This window comes from Sceloporus undulatus, chromosome 3 (assembly GCF_019175285.1).
Source record: "Sceloporus undulatus isolate JIND9_A2432 ecotype Alabama chromosome 3, SceUnd_v1.1, whole genome shotgun sequence".
Classification (NCBI taxonomy): domain Eukaryota; kingdom Metazoa; phylum Chordata; class Lepidosauria; order Squamata; family Phrynosomatidae; genus Sceloporus; species Sceloporus undulatus.
This window is the reverse complement of record NC_056524.1, coordinates 48,831,140-48,836,372: the sequence shown is the minus strand read 5'-3', so window position 1 is coordinate 48,836,372 and position 5,233 is coordinate 48,831,140.

Sequence of the window (5,233 nt, the reverse complement as noted above, 5' to 3'; positions counted from 1 at the left end):
AGCACAAGCTTTTGTAAACTCACCCTGCAAAAGCTTACACTACTAACTTTTTTCTCTCAATTAGTCTCTGAGGTGCTACAAGCTGCTTTTGAATATTGCTGGAAGCGACACATTATAATATGGACAGTGGAAATGCCTAAATCTTCTTTATTGTTCAAATATAGCTAACTAAAAACATTTTTTTCAGAATTATTGACAATAGCTATGATTCTAGGTCAGCTACTTAGTTACATAACTACCTTAGTTACATAGCTAAGTAATATCTCCTGGCCCGACTACCATACTCCTGATTTACCAAGTAGCAAATGCTGTGAGTAAAGATGGTCTTTTCTCAGTCTATTAGGATGCAACTAGGGTTGCCATAAGTCAGGACCTCCAAACTGGGTCAAATGTAGGACAATATTTTCAAATGTAGGACTCATTTTTTTAAAAGGAGGACACGCAAAAAAAATTTGATGCTTTTTTAAAAAAAATGTTAATATAAATGCATGTTTCTTAGGCATGCTCAAAATGGAGGACATTTTGGAATTATTCCTAGACAGATGGCAGAAATGTACTTCCCTTTCTGGCCAAACCACCCCCCTCCATTCCAAAACACCTTTGCAAACTGACTCACACAGCTGCCACTTCTGCTGCTGCTGCTGCTGCTGCAGCTGCGGCTGCTGCGGCTGCGGCTGCTGCGGCTGTGGCTACAGCTGCTTCTGCCCACCGCTGCCCGCCTCTGCCCTCTGCCCACTGCCCTCCGCTGCCCTCTCCAGCCCACATGACTGCGTGGACTAAACAGAAGAGAATTCCTCCTCTTTAAGCTGGGTGGCCAATGGGGGCAGAGAGCTGGAACAGCCCCGCCCCTTGCTAGCAGTCACAGACTCCAAGCAGGGGGTGAGCTGTTCTGCTATTGCCCAGCCCAGCCTGCCAGCCAACCAGAGGAGCTCCAGGCTCCTACTGAGCCCTGCGCGTGCCTGCGCAGAACTGGGAGGACTTGCAGGCTTTCAGCGATGGCCGCGTTGGTGGCGGTGCCAGCGATGACCAGACAAGCGGCTGCAGCAGGCCACAGAACAGCTATATTGGTGGCGGCGGCAGCCGCAGCTGCAAAACCATCCAAAGGCACCGCCACAGTGGCGCCCTAACAAAGCCCGGGGTGGGGGCAAACCCGGGACAAACGCGAAACCGGGGCAGGACCATGCAGACTGGTCCAAACCCGGGAAAGTCCTGCCCCCCGGCGGGTTATGGCAACCCTAGATGCAGCAGACTGATATTTCCACCTTCCTCCACAAACAATCTCCAGTGTCACAATCAGAAGCAAGATCCCTGTCATAATCTTTTTCACACTAGAGACTGCTTGTATAGTGTGTGCATGTGTGTGTGTGCAAACATCAGTTTGCTGCATCGCAATCAACAAGAGAACAGACCTTTGCCACTCATTGCAACTGCTGCTCAGTAAATCCAGACTGTGGGATTCTCATGAATCCTGTGTATTCCCTACTATACTGCATACATAAAGATCATGAATTCAAACCAGTTATGAATGCATAATTTCAGGTTATTCATTTGTAATTATTATCATGAATTCCAGCCAATATTTCACCAGTCTTTGAGTTAATTGACCAAGACCTTAATTGACCAGTCAAACGCCCAAACAGAGTTGGAAGGAATCAAAATGTGATCTAATCTGATCCTTCACAGATGGGGACTTATATCCATTAGCTAGCTGTTGTCAAGCATCTGGTGTGCCAGAAAGTGTGGCACTGCTTTGCTCAGCTTTTACTTGACTGAAATGATGGATGGGACTCACTCAGTGTTAATGGTCTGGTTCCTGCTCTAAATGTCAACCTTTCAAAAACAAAGGATGGCTGTTAACCAAATGTCAATATGTATCAGTTTAGCATTACTCAAAGAAGTTGTGAGTTGGGTTTAGGCCATGCATGCAGATCCTCCCTTTACAGCAATTTCTGAATCAAAGAATGTCAACTGCAGGCAAGAGGCAGGCTACAAAGATATAGTCAGGCAAGAGATCTGACATAGGTTTGGCAGGGGAGATTAAGTGAGGCTTCATCTACAGAGTATGAGAAAGGTGTGAGTTAATCTATTGTGACAAATTCCAGCCTGGATCTGCCCAGGTACTGTGGGCATGTGAGCAATCGTGCCTGGGGTGTCCAGACCACCATCTGCAGTCGCTGAGATCCAGCTTGTCATGCAGTCTCAGGTCCAAAACACACTGCAAAAATAATCCAGTTTGAGACCACTTTAACTGCCCTGGCATAATGCTAGGGAATTCTAGGAACTATATTTTTATGAAATATTTAGCCTTCTCTGTCAAGGGGCTCTGGTGCCACAATAAACTACAATTCCCAAGATTCCCTAGCACTGAGCCAGGGCAGTTGAAACAGTCTCAGACTGGATTATTTCTGCAGTGTGTTTTGGACCTCACTACCTTTGCCATTTCTGCTATTAGAATTTCAGCATCCCCCCTTGCCTTCTAGAATAGTGTTGGGCAAAATCCAAGGGTAGCATGCCTCATCACTCACTGTGCTGGCTCAAGTTGTTGGGAACCTTTGCCCTTTCAAGGAGCTTAGGTGATTAAGGCTGGTTCAGATCCCACTCCCCTCTGAATTCAAATTTTAGGATTGTACTAGGAAGGGATTTTTCTCACTCTCTTTCTGTCTGTAACTATAGTAATCCAATTTTAAAACAAAACAAAAAAAAATCAGAGAAATGCATTCATGTGGAGGGTGAATTCAAGTCCCACAGGCTACCTCAAGCTTCTAAAATAGCTGTTACTTTCTTTGTCAAGCAGCTACGCCAGGGGAACTTGACACTCAATTTGTCAATGTGTTACAAACTGTTTACTAGACAGCAAGAGAACTCTGGAGAATAAGGGTACAATCCACCGGGAACATCCTCTAGTGCAAACCCAATTGATTTCAGAAGAAGCTCTTGGAGGAGTTCACCCTTAATCTCTAGCATCTATTGCTGCCTTGTAAATGGCATAATTTCAAACTGTTTGCACAGGAGAAATTCCTGGCAGATTGTCCTCCAGGTACATTTATACAAGTAACACTAAGAGGACCTTTAAATCTCTGATGTGATAGTTTAGAATCTTGTCAACATTTTTTGTTCCTCTGCTAATTGGTGTGGTTCTTTTGGTCAGGCTATAAAACATGGGAACAACCAACAGCTTGCACTCTAGGTTCTCTGGTTTGTCCAGTAAAGGGCTTTCCTGTCTCTAAGAATGATAAGAACAACCAGTCATTGCTAATTTGCAGGTGATTAGGGTAGTGTGTGTGTGTCTGTCTGTCTGTCTGTCTGTCTGTCTGTCTTCAAGTTGCCTGCCCACTTATGACAATCTTATGAATTTCATAGTGTTTTCTTAGTAAGGAATGCATAAGAGGTGGTTTTGCCAGTTCTTTCCTCTGAAATATGGCCATATCACCTGGTATTCATAGGTGGTCTCACATCCAAGTACTGTCCAGAGCTGACCCTGCTTAGCTCCCAAGATCAGTCAGGATGTGGTGTTTTTAGGTTATTTCAGCCCCGTAGAAGTGAATTGTTTTTGTTGTTTGTTGTTGTTGTGTGCCTTCAAGGCATGGTACAGACCACCCCAAAGGGGCGGCCTGCCAGTGGCCTAATTCCCTCCAGAGGGAAGGCGCAGCCACCTAATCGCGTAGCTTCCCTCTGGAGTAAAAAGAACCTAGAAAAACCAGGTTCTTTTTGCACTGCATTGTGGATGTCACGAGTGTGCCAATGGCGCACTTGCAATGTAAGCGACACATGATGCCGCGCAGATGCTGTGCTGCGCATATGTCACAATGGCGGTACCCGTGTAAATGAGACGCCGCCATTGTTACACCGCCACCCCATACTAGGGTTAGGGACTATGTGGTTGGTGCGTGGTCCCTAACCCTAGTATCGCTGGGAGTACACTGCATTTAGGCAGTCTGTACCGTGCCCAAGTCATTTCTGGCTTCCACAAACCTATCACAGGGTTTTGTTCGAAAGATTTGTTCAGCTGGGTTAGCCGTTGCTTTCCTCTGAGGCTGCTCAGTGGGTTTCCATGGCAGAGTGTGGATTTGACCATAATTTTCAGGCCCTCAATTTGTACTCCATACCTTTAATTTTCACACTTTCTATTAAGGTGTTCCCTTGCCTAGTTCCCTTTTGAATAGTACAACTTTCAGGGTTTTTTCCCATGTATCAGCAAATTTGCTTCTTGGTCCATCTTTTAAAATTCATTCTAATTTTTATTTTTCCTAATGTTGCAATCATAAATTCCCAGTTAATGAATTCAGATTTTTAAAGACAACACCTTGCTTATTGATTTTTGCAGGTAAATAAATTGATAGATTTAGTATTAGGGATACTGCATCTGAAGAAGTGGGTTTATATCCATGAATGTTCATGTGAAAATAAAAACCAGTTGACTTAAGGGTGCTGCCACATTTCCTTTTTCTCTCCCCCTTCCTTCCTCCTTTTCATACTTTTAGTTACTTAACTTAATTTTTAAAAATGCAAGCTGAAAGCTGTTGGCCTGTGATCTCACCAAGTCTACCTTGTCACCTCAACCTACATCATAGCATTAAGCATGAGCAGAGGGCACAGCATGTGGCAGCACTTGAACCATGTAGTTATTATTCCTCCACCTTTTAGTGAGGCTACTCCCACACCATTACAAAAGTCAATAAAAGTTACAATTACATTATAAAAGGAGTGGAAGTTAGCCTTTGCTAAATTGCAGCTGTGATGCAACTTCGTTATATCTTCATTATTAGAAAAAATAACTTATTACAAGTAACTAGGCAATTCTAGTTACCTACTTCTGAATTCTGGAAGAGTTTGCACTGTTGGACAAGATATTACTCACTTTCACATTTTGAAGCAATCTTTGCAGCTGAATATCTCTGTAAATCTACTGCCAGTTGGCATTAATACAGGAGGTTGTGCCTTTTCTTAGTATTGAGCTGTGTAATCTAGCAGGAGTCGGAATTCAACATCTGGAAACTCTTAGCTCCTGAAAACATGCCACCTGGTCCTGCCAATAGATTAACAATGTAGGCAAGTGAATGGGGTGGATTATTTATTTACTTATTATTCAGATTTTAGACCTGCAAATCACTGGGATCATCTATGTGTGGTTTAGAAACAAAAGCTCAGATAAATAGCAATACTAATTGATACTTCTAGCCATTCAAAACAGCAGCCCTTCTCTCAATCCCACCCCCATCGCAAGCACAGTCTT